This window comes from Piliocolobus tephrosceles, chromosome 6 (assembly GCF_002776525.5).
Source record: "Piliocolobus tephrosceles isolate RC106 chromosome 6, ASM277652v3, whole genome shotgun sequence".
Taxonomy (NCBI): Eukaryota; Metazoa; Chordata; class Mammalia; order Primates; family Cercopithecidae; genus Piliocolobus; species Piliocolobus tephrosceles.
The window spans coordinates 105,071,205-105,089,942 of NC_045439.1; positions in this window are offsets into that span (position 1 = coordinate 105,071,205).

The following is an 18,738-nucleotide window of genomic DNA, read 5'->3' on the forward strand; positions in this document are numbered from 1 at the left end:
TATTATACTTTAAGTTCTAGGGTACATGTGCATAACGTGCAGGTTTGTTACATATGTATACATGTGCCATGTTGGTGTGCTGCACCCATCAACTCGTCAGCACCCATCAATTCATCATTTATATCAGGTATAACTCCCCAATGCAATCCCTCCCCCCTCCCCCCTCCCCATGATAGGCCCCAGTGTGTGATGTTCCACTTCCCGAGTCCAAGTGAGCTCATTGTTCAGTTCCCACCTATGAGTGAGAACATGCGGTGTTTGGTTTTCTCTTCTTGTGATAGTTTGCTAAGAATGATGGTTTCCAGCTGCATCCATGTCCCTTGCGGCACTATTCACAATAGCAAAGACTTGGAATCAACCCAAATGTCCATCAGTGACAGACTGGATTAAGAAAATGTGGCACATATACACCATGGAATACTATGCAGCCATAAAAAAGGAAGTTGTTTCTTAAACTGTACACTTTGATATATTTGTTTCCTTAGAAAAGTCAAGCGTAACACGCTAGGTCAGTTGCATCAAGAACATTACTAACAGGCTAACCAATGGTAAATGGTGTGAAAGCTGTGCTGGAAATCCGTGCTTTGACGTATGGGGAAACCCACACATCTGATTTGGGATGGAGGAAACAATTGTGCATTGTTTGTAGGCGCCAACAGACAGGCTAAAACCAGGGATCCTTGCAGAGACAGGATTAAGGTATCAGGACTGTTTACATCTCATTTACATCACCCCGAAGAGTGGACCACAGGTTTTGCTGATTAATACACAGACCATGGCAAAGGGCATTGTGTATTTGAAATAAGATCAAGTTCAGTAACAGTAACACAAACTGTGTGTGAAATTTGGCATATGGAGTTTCCTCTTAAGGATTAACTAACTGGGTGTCCCCCACTTATTATTTTTTTAAAGCATTGTTCCAAACCAGGAAGTTAACAAAAGAAAAATGTCCCCCAATTCCCTCCCCCTACCCCACGCTCTTAAACACACATATTTATGCCACCTTCTGGCCTATAATAATATTATTTACTGTCAAAATTTTGGATCCTTTTGAAAGGAAGGTGGGGCATATTTCCAGTGTCTTCGCAGGCAAGAGAAAGTGGTAGATTGAGTATGAAGGCAGAGAAATCAGGCTACTACCATTGGAATATTTTCCATTCTTTCAATTTATTGTTCCTTCATCTTGGAGTTTGGGGTCAGAGTAACAATGATGCAATTCTCGGCTTTCCTGGAGTTTTAGGAGGGGATGAGTGTATTTCAGTGGGAGGAGGGTGTAGAATGATGCCCACAATAATGTGAATTATTAGGAGTTGTTAATTATCTGAATGTTATCGGGGCATTAGTAATGCCTCTCCAGTATATCTACCTTTTATGGATGAGACTGTACATTTAATAGCAAAAGTACCAATGGGAATTGACAATTAGCAGCCGTGCTTGAGCTAGATGCAGCGTGGCATGTTTCATCCAGCTTAGACAGTCATCGACCAAACAGGCCAAAGTTTTCTTCAGTAGAAAATGCCCTGCCAAATGGTTTCTGGATCCTTCGCTGACAAACAGCAAAGGAGCTGAAAGCGACCTCTTTCAACCATGCCAGAAACTGACTGTCCATGGCGCTTCTAGACTCACAAAATCTGTTTTAGACACAGATGTCTCTAACCAAGATTGGAAACCCACTGGCCGTCCCATCCCAAAGTAAAAAGTGCCACGTCCTCCCATCCTCCGCCTTCCTTGGGATGTCAGCCCCATTCTAATTTCTTTTTAGTTTCTCCTCAGCCCTGGGCAGGGCTGGCAGGGGGCTACCTGCAATTTCCCACGTGGACAATCGGATTTGTCTCTTCCCAGGCTGGCAGCGGATGGGGACGAGTTCTGTTCCCGAGAGAGTCTCAGAAGTAGGCAAGGAATCATCTCACCGATTTTAATTTCTGTCCACGGGCTGGGGAGAGGGGAGGATTGGGGCGCGGGAGGCTCTGCTCTCCTCCTCCCCTCTTTTCCCCACCTCCCAAAATTGGCAGCCAGTCTGTGGCTCTCGGTCTGGGGTCTGGAGGGTGGGGAATGTGGGTGTGGGGGCCGGCTGGAGAAGCTCTCGCTAGCGCTGCCTGTGGCCAGACCCGCCTCTTGTCCCCTCTCGGGCGCACACACACGTCCACCCAGACACTCCGCGCGCTCCCTCGCGCTCTCGCTCGCCCGCCCGCCGCCGCCTGCTCTCTCCCTCCTGCTCTAGCCGGTCGCCTTCTCCTTTTTTTTTTTTTTTTTTTTTTTTTTTTTTGGTACCATAGAGTTGCTCTGAAAACAGAAGATAGAGGGAGTCTCGGAGCTCGCCATCTCCAGCGATCTCTACATTGGGAAAAAACATGGAGTCAGCTCCGGCAGCCCCCGACCCCGCCGCCAGCGAGCCAGGCAGCAGCGGCGCGGACGCGGCCGCCGGCTCCAGGGAGACCCCGCTGAACCAGGAATCCGCCCGCAAGAGCGAGCCGCCTGCCCCGGTGCGCAGACAGAGCTATTCCAGCACCAGCAGAGGTAGGAGGCTGGAGAGGGGCTGGGGAGGGGGCGGCGGGAGCCCGGGCGCTGAGCGGGGGGCGGCCGGGAGCGGGCGCCCGGGGCGCGGGGTCCGGCTGCCGCGCGCGAGCCTGCGGCGGCGCCCCGAGCCCGGAGGACCCCCCTCCCCTCCCCCCTCCGCCCCCCAGAAATGTTGCAAACTTTTGCAGCCCGTTCTCGGCTTGCGGGAGCAGAGGGGGGCGGGGGAGGCGGCGGGAAGGTTGACAGCCGGTGGGCTCACCCCCCCGGCTTTGATTTTTCTGCCAACACATGAGGAAAGCTGCGTTGCCTTAATTAAATACGCTCCCCCAAAATACGGAGATGCGGGGAGTGGGGGCCCGTGAAAGAAACTTTTAAAGCGGCAGTGTCCTTTTAAGAAGGGGCAAAAAAATCTGTTTATGGCCACCCTCCTTCCGCTTTACCTTTTCTGCTCTTGACAGTTTCGGCCCCGGCTGAGTCGGGGGTGTGTTTTCGGTCCCTCTCAGATCTAGGCGGGGGCCGGGAGGAGTGAGCGACCTGGGAAGCCCCGGGGATGGAGAGGGGGCGATCCGGGGTCTGGGGGCGACGTGGACACCTTCTCTGGAGCACGGCGGTGCGTTTGGGATTTGAAGGAAGGGCCGAAGGAAGCGGGGTGCGGGCGAGCGAGCTGTTCGCCAAGTTGTCTGGCGGGCGCGGCAAGGGGAGATGCGCAAGTTTGCAGGCGGGGGGTTCGGAGCCCGGCGCCCAAGCTGGCGGGGGGCGTGTGCGCGCCAACGCGCAGAGGGCGGCGGTCCTGTGGGGCGCTCCACGCGCATTCGGAGGGAGCGTCTACAAAAGCAAGCAAGCACCCAAACTTATTTCTGCTCTGGGAATCCTTCCCTCTCCGAGGTTCCAAGCGTTTCTGCAGGAACCTGGAGATGGTCAGTGCAAGTTGCATGCTGGTTGGATAGTGCAAGCGATGTTTTCTCCTCCCCTGGCGATTTTTACTCTTCATTTTGGTGTTTGGTCTGTGTGTGCGTGTGGTGGGGGGGATGGGGGGCACTCAGTTGCTCCCTCATTTCCTAAAGTAAGCTGTTGAGGAAAGCTCACTCTTTTTAAAGGTATTGGAACCTGCTGTGGATTTTTCTTGGGAGTGGGGGATTATTTATTTGAATGTGCCTGGAGTTTGCAAAGAACAGGAGGAAGCTACAGCTTTAATTACTGTTGTAAATAATGTATAAATCACGCCTGTCACTCCGGAGGAAGCGGGCTCGCGCGAGCCGCCCGGAGCTGGAGACGGAGAGGATTTCTCCAGCCCCGGCTTGGGCACCGGCCCAGCGCGCCCCCTCCTCTTCCACTCGGCTTCTGGCGGCGGTTGGGGAGGGCTGGGTAGAGGCGAATGGGGGCCTCAGGAACTGCTCCCTTCCTCTCGATGTTATAGTTGGAGGTAGGAATATGGCTGATCATGTGCTGGCTGTTTTACAGTATCCCCCCCACCCCCCACCTTAGCCACACCCCCTGTCCAGGCGCTTTCCCATTCACGGAATTCGAGTACAGTAAAAGCCATCAGGATGACACACGCGAAAAACATTTAATTAAAGGCGATTTCCAAAGAGTGACCGCGCCGAACCGCGGTTTCAGCGGGAGGGGGGCAGCGAGGGCTGGGACAAAAGGGAAGGGGATGAGGGCTGGGGGCCCGGACCTGCCGCTGGCTCGGTGAGTTTGTGTGCGGGGAGCTTTTGGCTGCAAAGAGTATATTTAGACCCTGAGACGGTGGATTTGGAATGCGAGCGGGTTATGTAACAGGGTTAATCAGAAACACTGGAGAAAATCCCCTTCATGTGTTTCTGGGGCCTTTTTTTTTTTTTTTTTTGGAATTGGGGGGACATAGTATTTAGGAAGCTACACTAATTTTTGGTTTGTGCTGTCACCCTTCTCCTTCTTGACCCCCCCTACATCGTGTGTTATTAACATCTTCAGGTGTCATTCTTGCCAGAAGGTGTTCTTGCAAGCGATCAGGGTGGCAGGCTGCAGAACCGACTAGCAAATCCGTAACTTGCTGTTCTTGCAAATTATGTAACGCTGGGGCATTCAGTGCCACCAGCCCCCTTAGACTCAGCAAAAAGGGGAGAGGGGCATAGTAGGAGTGGGATGCATCTTGCACAGCTGACCTGCTGACTCATATCCCCTTCGCCCCACTCTGTGCGCCCACCCCAACTCATTCTTTGAACCAGCCTCTGTCTATCCCTCCTAGAAGATTTAATGGGAGGGGGGTGGTAAGGCCCAAACACTCAACTCACATCCTGCACGCAGGCACTAGGTTATATAACAGTCTGAATGGAAAAAGGAAGGTCAGAGATGGAGGCATCCTTTAGCTAACACAGCAGTAGTAATAGCTTCCAGAAATTATGTGCATTTGCAGACTTTAACCTCAGATGTAGCGTCTGCTCCTCAGGGGTACCAATCTTTGTGTGTGTGAGCTAGGGAGAAAAAGAGAGAATGTGTAAGTATGCCTGGTAGTTGAGAGTGATTTGAAAATGGGAAATGTTTGGGTTTTCAGATGATGTAATGGAGTTGGCAGAATATGCAAGTCGGCTCCCAGAGTGTAAGCAGTAAGAAAATTGGAGCTGGCATCCAGTATTAATGTTGCATAAATTACAATATCGGAAAGAAATTAACCTACACACTTGGTGATTACGCCTTTTAAATTCTTAAAACATAAAGGCACACAACTAGAAAGGAAAAGCAAACATCGTCACCTTATAATTAGCATTTTCAACCTCCAGGAGGGTTGAGTGGAGTTCTTGGCATTGGGTGAAATGGGAAGCTTTCTGATTTGGGAGATACTTTCCAAAGGGTAGCAGGTTTAGCTTCTAGCCGGTCAGTGTTTGAAGTTCACAGAAATTGTGGTCTGGATTCTCATGACATTGCAGTGACCTCATGAGACATTACCTAGGTAGACTTGAGGCTACTGTTGAATTTCTCCCTCTTGGGAACCGAAGTGTGAATGCACTGTGTACCTTTATTGCCTGAGTTTACAAAATCAGATGTGTGACTTTATAATCTGAAAGACGACCTTCCCCTGTCCATAAAACTGCTGGGAATGTCAGCAGTTTTAATGGAACTCTTCCATTTTCTAGGTGGTATTAATGATGGCCGGTGTCATTCAGTTCCATCTTTACAACACAATGAAAGAGAAAAAAGAAAGGCAGGAAGCAACATGGGAAGTAGGAATGAAGCGGAAAAAAACCGCAGCGAATCTTTAATTTAACAAGGCTTTCAGGGACTTCAGGGAGCCATGAGCCTCTTGATATAACTGTTGTTAAAAACCCTTTTTCAGAATCTCGTTATTATATGTGCATGCCGGAAGCTTACATATTTTACTTCAGTAAAGTTATCTGCACAGGGCTGTGTACCACGCAGTTGGTTTGGAACACCAGTGCTGAAGGTTGAAGGCTTTTAGGGCCGACAGACCTAAGGGGAAAATCGAAACCAAAAGATGGGATTAACAGTGAAAAGCTCAGTTGGGTTGAGATCGAACCTCCTGGAAGCTCAGCTTAGATTGACTTAAAATCAGTTAACAGAGCCTGTAGTTTATGTGTAGCCCTGAGGACTTCTAGAACCACAAAAGTCTTTGACTTTGAAAGTGCGTGGCCTCTCTTGCCCCCTTCAGTTTTGGCTGATTCACTTTCTAGTAGGTACTCTTACCTAGCAATTTAGCGCCCTTTCTAGAGATTGATTCTCAGATCAACTTTCCTCGCATGGACCCGGCTCGCCACAGCGAACAAATGATGCCCCATAGTTTGAAAGAGTTACTGGCTGGGAGAAAATCCTTTGCCAGAGGGATAAAATAATTATTTTTTAAACTAAAGGACTTTAATTTTCCGGTAAATTGCTCATAAAAACATTTATAATAATACCCTTTAAAAATGTAATATAATAATTTTACAAAAGGCATTTGATGATAGTTATGATAACCTTTTCTGTTGCTTCCCCCTTATTTCTTAAAAAAGAATTGAATTATTAATCTAGAATTCAAGTCCTGAGTGGCTCAAAACATCTATAGGAGACTCTTTTGATGTTAGTCACCTGGTGGAATTTTCCAGTACCTGCTGGCATTGCGAGGAACCCCTGGCTTTAGAAAATGCCTCTGCTTCTGAAACCGAAGTATGGAGCCTGCATTGAAGCCTCTAACGATGAGACCCTTCAGCTTGTTTTCAAGGTAGCAGAGAGAGGGGCTGTAGCACACACTCCTGGTTCCACACTAGACTTCTAAAGTGGGACACAGGGAGGTGTGAGAATGTTCATTTTAATAGTTGTGCCTCCGGACAAAAATGTTCTGACGATTTTTAGTGACAGCTGAATCACTTTTGGAAGCGAACTGCCCTCTATCTAGAGCTAACCTTTGGAATTCGAGTAAGACAAGCCCATGGGTTCTTCTCCTTGGACGTGTCCCATCTGAATTAAGATCCAGCTTCTCCCATTTTTGCGTTTAGGAGCTTGCGGTCCGACGTTGAAAGGACAGATGGAGTTGGAAGTTATTAGAGGTTCATGTGGTATAGTAGCTTAAGCATATGCCACGTGTTCTGAGTTTACTCTTCCTTTCCCCCTTCATCTTCCCAGGCTACTTGATGAATTGAGCTTGTTAGCCTATACTTCTGTGGAAGCCAAATACGTAACTACATTTCCCAGGTGTCTGGGGAAAGAGCTGTAATGTGATTGCCATGTGTGCAAAAACAAATAAAAAATAAAAAAAATTTGTGGGAAACGCAATTCTCCTATTATGATATATCTGTTCACATTCATTGTCCCCATGAGCCAATATACAGGGACTTTGAGGTAGACCTCATCTACTTCCTCACAGATTTCTATCCCATTCCTCCCAGATTAGTGATAAATTGTGCAGGAACAAGGAGAGTATTTTTAAAAGGCCTTCAGGTGTTGGAGTGAATACTCATCTAGAATTTGGAATACTTTTCTGAGTATGAAGATTGTCTTCCTTGCTCAAAATTTAGGAATAATAGTCTCTCTCATTTTCTCTTCTATCATTTTTTAGGTTTTTTTGTTTATATATATATATATCTAATTCACATAGGAAGTGTTGGTTTAGAAATGAGCTGTTAAATTTTTCACCCATCTTTTTAGGCTGTATGTTAAAATAAAATTGTATCATTTTTAAATTAATGCTTTTTTAAAAAACTGATAATCAGTGTTCAAGTGTTGATTAAGGTACAGTAAACCATGATTTTTCTCTGAGAGTGCCAGGACATTACTGATGAATTGGTTTTTCTGACTAACAGTAGATTAACCCAAAATATTTTTTATCCTTTCCTTGTTGAATGAGTTTTCTAAATGTACTAGTCCCCTCTCCTACTGTAGAAAGAACATTGAGAATGTAATTGAATCTTTGTTTGAGGTTTGAGAATCTTACGGTGCCACAAGGTCACTGTTCTGAGTACGAATTCCAGTTGTACATTATAGAACTGTAAATGGACACAGCGTCAGGGACTGGACAAAATCTACCTTGATCCCCACTTGGAAATTGTTTTCTTTCTTTCTTTTTTGGTTAAATCTTCAATATCAGTATGTTTTGTTTTTTGCTTCCCTTGTTTTCTAAGTTGCAAAGTAGCAAAATAGAAATTCAATTAGTTGATTTAGTTAATTGAGATTTTTATTTCACAGGAAAATTTCTTCCAGGGCTTAGGCTCTTCTTAATTCTTTCTCTGGAGTTAAAGAGGATGTAAAGTCATTCTTTTTTTTTTTTTTTTTTTTTTTGAGACAGAGTCTCGCTGTGTCTCCCAGGCTGGAGTGCAGTGTCACGATCTCAGCTTACTGCAACCTCTGCTTCCCGGGTTCAAGCAATTCTTGTGCCTCAGCCTCCCAGGTACCTGGGACTACAGGTGCGCACCACCATGCCCTGCTAATTTTTTGTGTTTTAGTAGACACGGGATTTCACCATGTTGCCCAGGCTGGTTTCAAACTCCTGAGCTTAGGCAATCTACCCGCCTCGGCCTCCCAAAGTGCTGGGATTACAGGTGTGAACCACCATGCCTGGCAGTAAAGTCATTCTTGAATATTCAGGAAGGATATTATATTTTCAAATAAGTTATTTACTGTATTATGATAACATAATGTAAGTTTTCCCCCATCTAATGGTAGACAGAAACTCTAGGTAGTCCTAACTCTTGCATAGATAGATTGAAGGGATATCTTTGGCATGAGGCTCTTAAATCCTGAAAGTTAGGAAGCTCTACGGTTAGAAGGAATAATTTCAAGAATATCAATAAAGAACATTTCGATTGCCCCGAAGGAAACCCTCTTTCCAAGCACAGGCTGTTTTCACTGGATGAATATGGAAAGCATCCCTGGAACCACACCATCAGAAGCTGACTTTCTCAGGGATGTCCCGCATGACTTAATGATATAGTCTGCAGTTGTTTTGTGATTATCTTTGACATTGTAGTGTTGGAAATTCGGCTTTGGAGTCTTGGTGTTCTTTCGTGACAGCCCAATTATTATTATTTCTCTTTTGCTTTTGGAACAAAGACGTCAAGGAGATTGTCTAAAGAAATCCTTAGAAGAGAGGAATGGGGCATGATGAGGTATAAATGTGCCATAGCTCACAGTTTAGTCAGGTTGGCTTTTTGCTCCAGCTGTTACATGCTCACGCTAAAAGGATATAGGTAACAATTCCCTTGTGTTGGTGCAAGAACAATTTTTTTTCCATAACATATTTTTATGGCTTTAACTGACATGCCATTATTACAGACTATCTTATCACATTACACAATATGGCACATTAACAATGGCATGGTGCTGTGGTTTCCTGGTGATAGTTTTGTCCACAGAACTGGGGCCTTGGTGGTCAGCTCGGGAGCCCTGTGCAGCACCCACTGACAGCTGAGAGTACAGGTTTCACACACCGTTGTAGGTGGTGGAGGACTCCAGGCTGCCCCAGGTAGAGCTTCTGTACTACAGATGTTTTCTCTGAAACTCTGTGTCAGAAGATGGAAATGAGTAGGAAATATGGTATGGAGGATTTATAATCTCCTAGCCTAGAATCATTTTAACAGTGTTATTGGGTGTTTTAATTTTGATTATGAACTTTTTTTTTTAAAGGATTTTTGTTTTTGTTTTTTCTTAAAGAGATGGGCTCAAGGGACCCTCCTGCCTCAGGCTTCTTGGTAGCTGAGACTACAGGCATGTACTACTGCACCTGGCTTGATTATGAACATTTTAAAGTTTCCTGAAACAATTAGGAAGTTTCTACGTCCATGCACAGACCATAATAGAGAAATTCTTCTGGGATAGAAGGAAGGGTGCCACTTAGTATAGGATCCTCAAACCACTGAAAGAGGCAGTGCAGTGTTAAAAATACCTAGCTTACTTCGGGGGAGGGTTTGGCTGAATACTGATGAAGTTTATGAAATATGAATGTAGTGAAGTTGCTGTACGTAAGTGGTAGGCGTGTGTGAAAGAAGTAAGAAGAAATAAAATTGTGTATAAATGACACTCTGAAACTTGATGGGATTGTACACGTGATAAGAATGGTGATGTTTGGGTCTGTGCTTAATGGGGGAAAATAAATGGGCTTAAAATCGATGCCACACTAGCCATAAGAATAAAAATTATAGAATATAAAATCATCTGACTTTTTTTTTATAAGCAAAGAATGCTACCAAGGATAAACAGGCAAGAATAGAGGTGAAACAGAATGAGGGGGAAATGAGGGACCAACGTTTGAATCTACTATGAAGTATGGTAATCACTGTTTTAAGAATTCCAGACTGTTAACTACTGTGCAGTTAGGTAGGGAATTAGTTATAGCCAAACAAAAGCCATAAATATGAATTTTAGGTTGTACGGAAGAAATCCTCTTGATCTCCGAAACGTAAATGCATGTACTGAGAGGCCGAGCTGCACATGATGTAATTTTTTCTGTCTTATCCTGATTAATTGACAGCCAACTGTATGCTTCTTTCCTGAAGGTGACTTTACAATCTCTAGACCCAGACATTTCTCTCCGAAGTGGAGTGAAGGAAGGAGAACCACAAGCTAAAGTGTGTTTCACTGGGTGAAGTCTTTTGGGGGAAAGATAAGAAGGATGAAATAGGGGAATGGACTAGTGCCTGCAGAGATTAACAATGCCTGTTTGGGGCTGGGGAGTGGGGGCTGTGGATGGAGGCAGGGAGCCTCTAGAGGAAAAAGAGACTTCTGTGCAAAGGAAAATGACATTAGCATTGACTCTGAAATGGCTGGGAATATGACTTTCTAATTTTAAATTATCTTTAACAAGGGCAATGAAAAGAGAAAAAGTTGACACTTTGAGAAGTTATGACGAACTTGTCGAGAATGCCAGTTGACAAAGGCAGGTAAGGGAATACTTGGAGAAACAGCAAGAATAGGTCTGAAGGGCACGGTGAGCTGCTTTCCTAGGGTGTAAGGGGAATTGGCAGGCATGTTTATTGACTCTTCCAATTAGTTTTAAAGAAACCTGAAGAAATGGACAAAGACAGAGAAAAGGCAACCAGATGTGATTCCGCCCTTCTAGAAGCACAGAGGCTTATCTCATCCCATATGATTGATGCCAGTCATGGGGCGGAGTGGCTATGTGGAAATTAATGGATTTTCAACATCCAATCACAGAGGACACACATGTATATTTAGCAAGTCTAAAACCTCTTAAATAAACTGCATTGCTTTTCATTTTCACTTTCCAGTTATAAAACCAGTGGATGATGAAAAAGGCCATGTGACAATACAGCATGTACTCCCAGGAACGTTTGTGTGACAGGGATATTGTATCTGAAAGGACAGGGCAACTGGGAGGGTGAACTGCCCATAACTCTCAATTGTCCAGGTAATGAAGCATTGGGAAAGCAAAGGCAAATGAAATAACCTGATCATCAAAAAATGATTCCTCTTTTAGTGCTCTTATTAGTTGACTGATGATGACAAGTGTGAAATTGCCAGAGTTGTATTTTACCATTTCTGGCACTCATCACGCGCTTTGGATGAGCACGTGTGTGCAGAAAGTGGGAACCCGGGCAATTTCTATAGACCAGGCCGTTAACCTGGAAGCTGTAAAATTTCACAGTGTGAAGGATGACAGTCAAGGATTGGTGAAGTTCCCTAGCATTCTTGAGGGCTCACAGGGAATCAGAAGGAGAACTGAAGCTACAGTGAAAGGGCTCTTGAACCCTCTAAAGCTGATTTTTTAGTCTTGAACTTGGGGTTGTATGTTAAATATGTGACACTCACTCATGATGCTCCCACTTGGTCATATTTTATTAGACTAAAGTGTGTTAAAGCCAGAAAGGGCTTTAACTAACTCACTGATGGTGACAAAGGTAATGTGTTCGAGATCACATTCCTAGTAAGCAGCAAGACTGTGACTAGAACCCAAGTCTTGTACTTTCTTACCTCATGTTCCTGTCACTTGTGTGCTGTGCCAGGATCCTCCAAAGTTCCAGTAATGAGGATATTAAGATGTGTACAAATTGATCTAGCATTAGGCAGTAGATATGTACAAAAGTAAGCATGATTTTAGCTATGCATTATTAGTGGAACATTGTCAGTAATTGTTATTTTTTTAACCCCACTGAGCATTTTTGTTATTAATTAAAAATCCACCAGTGAGCTTGTGGCTATGTCAGTAAAGCCATTCTAAAACATAGTGAAAATAGTGTCCTCCAATCTCATGCTCTGATTTAATAGAAAGTAAAACTATTTTTAGGTGTGGAGTTGAGCATCTCATACTTAGAGCTAGACGCAGCTAGGGGGCCCACGGCAAAGATATGTGTCTCCTCAGCAAGCTTATTTTCTCAAAGCGGAGGATTTAAGGCTGTTCCTTGTCCAGAGAAGCTCAGGATCAAATCTGTGAATGGGATACTATGTAGCCATTAAAAATCATGTTGCACTAGGAAAGTATTTCTTATCAAGAAAAAATGTTTATCAGCCATTGCTAAGTGAAAAGTAACAGCTTTCATAGCAGTGTGCAGGGAATGCCATCTTTTTTGTAAAAGGAAATTACAGTGTGTGTGTGTGTTTGTGTGTGCATGTGTGTGTATGAGTTATATTAGTAAATTAACTTGGACCCCCGAATAACAAAATGATGAAATGATAAAGTGGTCATCTGTGGATGCTGGGATTATCTGTGAATTTCTTTTTCTTTGTGCTTTTCTGTATTTTTTGAAGTTCTTGCATTATGTATGTGTTACTTTTGTAATCAGAAAAAATAAATCATTTTTTCTACCACAAAAGACTGTGTGTTGTGCAACTGGGGATCCTTTGTAGGAGCTAATTCTGAACCTAGTATGTTACACAGAACATCTCAGTGTTTCAGGATGGGCCAAGTTTACCGGTCCAAAGAGAAATGCCATTTGACAGTCACATTTAGCCGGTAAAATGGGTCATTCAGCTTGAATATTAGAGGTCCTAACACTGGAACTGCTTGCCTCTCAGGGCGATATCTTTGAGACATTTATACTGTGATCCACAATGAGAAAAACATATTACATTGTGAACTAGTACACACACACACACACACGCACACACGCAGATTTTTCATGTAAAATATTATCCTTCACTTGTGATGCATGATTATGTTTGCTTTATTATTTAAAATACAGGTTATGAGCCACCACATTGGTTCCATGAACTGTTTATGAGCCGCTCCTCACTATTTGGAAACCTTGTCCTGGGCATGAAGTAGAAGCAGCCTTTCTGGTGACCATGGCCGGGCAGTGGGGGAGGAAAGAAGTGTTTCCACAGTGATTGATGTTAAGCTCCAGGTGTTACTCATTATGACTTCAGGGAGGAGGTGGGGGAGGGAAAATAATGTAAATACTTATTATTTATAATGATACAGTATCTTTATGCCACTTTTAGCACATGCTCATTAATATGCTAGTACATCTAGAGGCACATCTGCCTAGACTGGCTTAGAATATAAATTCTGGGATCCCTCTTTTGCTTGGAGCTGACATCACTGTGTAAGAGCCCAAGGGTGGCATTCTTTCATTCAACATATATTTACTGAGTACTTCCTATGTGCTAGGGCCCGGGGATAAAGCAGCAAACAAGAAAGGTGAGCTCCCTTCCTTTCTGGATCTTACGTTTAAGTGGTAGCATTTCTCTAAGAAGCTCACTGAAATACCTGGGTCACCTTGGACCAGGCATTTATGGTGATTCTCTTCTAAATGTGTTTTGAACTTGTCCTTTTCATCTCTCTACCTTTTCCCTTCTCCTCTGCCTCACCTAGTCCCCATCTCTCTCTTTGCTCTTTGAAATCCTACCATCGTTTTCACTCCAAATAAGATCCCCCTTCTCCCTCTTGAAGCTCCCAGACTCCTGTTTGTTACAGCAGTCAGTCGTATGAGCCTTGCTCATTTAGTGAACATGTAACTTCTCCCTGTGCCAGGCCTCTTTTACGCTGTCTGATAGTTATTTTATGGGTATGAGCCTAGTCTTCTTAAGGAGATCAAGACCACAGTTTATGTTTATACTCTCTGCATGATACCTTGGATAAAATAGGTGCCAATTAACTATGCAGATATTCTCTTCCACATTGCGCTGCAGAGGTGTCTGCCTTCTCAATACGCCACTTCAGCACTTCCCAACTCTGCAGGCACATCTCCTGCTGGCTTATATTTCCATTGGGGCCTTCGGTTTGGGCTCAGCTGCCCTTGTTTGTCTGACTTCTGCCTCTCTTGAATCCACGAATCTCCTCAGTTGCACGCTCAGGCCTACTCCAGTCTTGAGCAACTCAGACCAAACCTGTACGTGTTGGGAGACAATATGTGTATATGGGTTTTACAAGCCTGCTGGGAGGAGTGAGACAGACCTGGGCCAAGACCCAGGTGTGCTCTGTGCTACTCGTGTGACCTTAGGTTAAGTTCATTAATCCCTCAACTCAGCTACCATGGGCTGGATCCAATCAAAAGAGGACAAATCACTGAAATTCAGCCCCATCAGCCACTTGTTGAGCTTTCCTGATGTTACCTCCCATACCTGTGTCTGGCTTCTTCCTTCACTCCCCGCTGTCTCCCTGCTCCCACTATTCCTTTTTTTTTTTCTATTGAAAAAGATCAGACAGTGAATTTTCTTTTTTTTTTTTTTTTATTATACTTTAAGTTCTATGCAGCCATAAAAAAGGATGAGTTTGTGTCCTTTGTAGGGACATGGATGCAGCTGGAAACCATCATTCTCAGCAAACTATCACAAGAACAGAAAACCAAACACCGCATGTTCTCACTCATAGGTGGGAACTGAACAATGAGATCACTTGGACTCGGGAAGGGGAACATCACACACCGGGGCGTATCATGGGGAGGGGGGAGGGATTGCATTGGGAGTTATACCTGATATAAATGACGAGTTGATGGGTGCTGACGAGTTGATGGGTGCAGCACACCAACATGGCACAAGTATACATATGTAACAAACCTGCACGTTATGCTCCCCCTATTCTTGTAGTGCCCTCTGGCTGCCCCCTCCAGGCATTGAGGCTGGGGCTGCTACCTTATTCCCACCTTGCCCTGGTGCTCTCAGAGACTTCACTTTTCAGCAGCCCGTCATCCCTTGCCCTCCCTTCCCTTTACTCAATTTCTCCTTTCTGCTAAAAAAAAATCACATTGGAGAAGCTTGTCTGCAAGGGTTCCATTCAACTTGCTCTACATTAAGGCTCCACTATGGTGACCCACTGCTGAGTCTTTCACTTGTAATGTAATCTAATAATTTACATGCACTTTGCAAGCAATACTCTCAGAGACTCACAATCTGTTTGAAATTGCTCTGCTGTTACAGTATTTGAGCTGATGAGAGAACAGCGTGAGAAAGAGTAGTTTTTGGTACCACAATGGTATTGGGTAAACCCAGGAAAATAATGCCAGCACAAGGTGAGGGTGTGCTGATGGATTATAATATCCTTTCTTAGAGAATCAATTAAACTTGCTAAGGGTCTTTTATCGATTTTGGCTTATAACTGGACTAGGATAGGTCAAAGTATTCAAGGAGTAGAGGCATAGCTGGCTAAAAAGAGTGAAGCAAGTATGGAATCCTGTCTTGCTGAGATGCTGTGAAATGTTTTAGTTTTGATATACTGCATGACTTTTACAGAATTAATTGGCACTGTGATTAGGTTGTTTTATTTCTTCACTCAAACATGTTGGAAGCCGATTCTAATATGCGGTAGTAATGAGAATAGAGTAATGCTGTAATAATCGTGCCATTGTAAAGTGAATTACACCATTAAGCATCTATTTTGTCTAATTTGTATTGTGATAGTGTGAGTGATACACACACAGACTTAGAGGAGCTGGTCTTTAAGAAATAGTCTGTAGCTGAGAAGAGAAACCCCAGTCCGATAATATTGAACAGTCAGTGAACAAAAATAATTGATTCTGTGCAAAGTGAATTTATTTATACATATACATGTATATACACATGCATATATATATAAATATACACACACACATATGCACACATACATATTGTGTCAGGCAGATCAAGAAGATACATGACTTTGGCATTAAAAACAAAGCTTGGCTTATGTTGCCTTTTAACAAGTTGACTATGAATGGGGACAGATATTAATTATGACAGGTCAAGTCAATGATGGCATCAACGCCAGGCTTTGAAAACAAGGCTTTCTGCATTTGTTTCAACCTCTTCATCCTTATTACCATGTCTGAGAAACCCTATTAACTGGTATTTCTCAAGTTGTAGAAAGAAGTATTAAGGGCCCAAGAATGATCATTTTATTTTGTCATTTGTCTCCTAAGGAAGGACATTTGTCGAACAATTTTCTTTCCACTGCAGAAAGATAGAGGCACATTTCTATGCCTTAAGTCACAACTCAACTCTAAGAGCAGAAATAGGACCTGAGAAGGCGGCATCCAACATGGCTGCTGCCAGTGGGATATGTAGATTAAAAAGTCCAAGAAGGTGTTACACTTCATTGATGTTCCAGTGACATTATCCCTTCACCCACAAGAGGACTGGCTTCAGGGGGTAGTTTGGCAGTAATTGTCCAGGAGTTTTCAACCGTTAGGGTGGTATGGCCAGGGAGGTCCTGAAAACTTACCTGGTCCATCTCCAGTCTGGATTGCTGCCTCCAAGGCCCCCTCTCTGCATTCTGCCACCATAGTATCTAGAAGGGATTATTACTGATGGCCTCCCATCTCTCACCTGCCCCTGCTTTTGGATTTTGCTTCTGTGGCATTGTCAGCACCACCATCTGGTAATCTAGAACCTCAGAAAGAGTTGTCCATAGAGATGAGATTGTGTGTAGTTTAAAATACATTTAACTTTCATATATGTAACGCTTGCTCTGATGATCAAAATATTGAGAGCAAATTTGCATCATAAGCCACTGTCCACTCCCTGTCTTTGAAATCAGCAGCGTAAGTTTTAAACCCCACAAGGATTTAAGGAGATAGAAGACAGTATCAATGTCTGGCATCTGAATTAAGAATATATTTAGTGGAGAAGTTTTATTACAAACCTCAATGAAAAAGCATCAATATCATATTCAGCCTAATAAAGTGTTCTAATGAAATCGTCATGGCGTTTGACAACATCCCTTTATTAATTGGTCTTTTACATTATTATTTTCTCAGTAGCAAACACACTCTGGTTTTCTCTCTCATTAGTTATAGTCCTCATTGGATTCACATTTTGCGGCTTCAGCTGTGTTTATCTTCTCATTGGTCTCAGTTCCTTGGGAGCAGGGTTATAGGTTGTCTTCAGTGTTCTGTCCCATATCTCTCTGCCTTTTACTTGAGCATTCGGTGAATGCCCTCAGGATGCTAGTGACGTGCAGTTTAGAATCAATATGTGAAAGATGAGCCAGCTGAGAGAGGACTGAGATGAGGCAAGAAAAGCTATTCCTCGAAAGTTTGAAATGTTGAAAGGCAGTATAATAGAATATATTGCCTCCTTGCATTGATCCATCAAGTATTCTTGTGCACTTACTATGTGTCAGGTCCCATGTTAGTCAATGGAGGGACAAAGCTGAATTAAGGGAATTGATGGGCAAGAAAGACATTACTTTAAAAAGGTGTAGCATGCTGTAGTAGAGATACTTAGGAAATCTATAACATAGAGAAGAAGGAGAAAACGCCCCAAGAGGAGTTAGGGAAAGCTCACTGAGGTGGTTATGTCTGCCTGGGTTTTAGAAAAACGGGGAGATTCTTTTGGCATAAAGTGACAGGGCATTCCAGGCTAAGGCACCTAAGGGGAGAGTTCATGGCACATTCAGGTAACATAAGTGAGATGTAGCTTGGCCAGAGTGTATGTTGGTGAGGAGTAGGAGATGAAGTTGGAGAAAGTAGGCAGGGGCCAGCCTAAGCATTTTGGACCTTGTCTTATAGCAAAATTTTGGACAAATGAAAAATACCTGATTTCTTTTTGGTAAGGTACTTAAATATACTGATGTGGGGTTAGGGAGGGAGAATGGATGGTATAGACAAGGAACCAAGTTAGGAGATCTAGTGACTGATATTGAAGGCCAAGACTGGGGTGAGGGTTGGGAGTGGAAGGCAAAGAAGAGTTGACTGCGCGGCAGGATTACCTAGGAAGTGGAATTGGAAGAACATGATGGAGAGAATAGCAGGAGTCAAGTGCAGAGTGTGGGGCGGGATTATTGGCTGGGACAGTATAGTGGGGTGGAGTGTGGAGAGGAGAGAAGGCATGGGTTCAATTTGGGATGGGCTGAATTGGAAGTTCCAGGAATATATCTGATGGGCAGCTGGGAATGCAGGTCTAGCAGAGAGCAGGTGACAATATGTTACATGTGGAATTAGGCAAGAAAACAAACAAACAAACAAACAAAAAATAGTAAGTACCTGGCACTTAGGAGGGCCAGGCTAGAGACTGGAGTCCTAGCTCTGAGCAGCACTCTTGATAGAGGATTAGAAGGTGAGTTTTTACATCTATGAGGTGATGTTCATGGATTTTGAAATGATATCAGCAGAAAATAAATCTAAGGTCCAAGTGGATGTGGTTGGGAAATTGAAGGGGTTGGTTTGGTACGATGACAAAGAAAAGTCTCAGAAAAGTGGATTGGGACCTGGAGATGCTACATCTACGTAAGATGTAAAAAAGCAAGAATGGGCCTGGCGTGGTGGCTCACGCCTGTAATCCCAGCACTTTGGGAGGCTGAGGTGGGCAGATCACCTGAGATCAGGAATTCAAGACCACCCTGGCCCATGTGGTGAAACCCTTTCTCTACTAAAAATACAA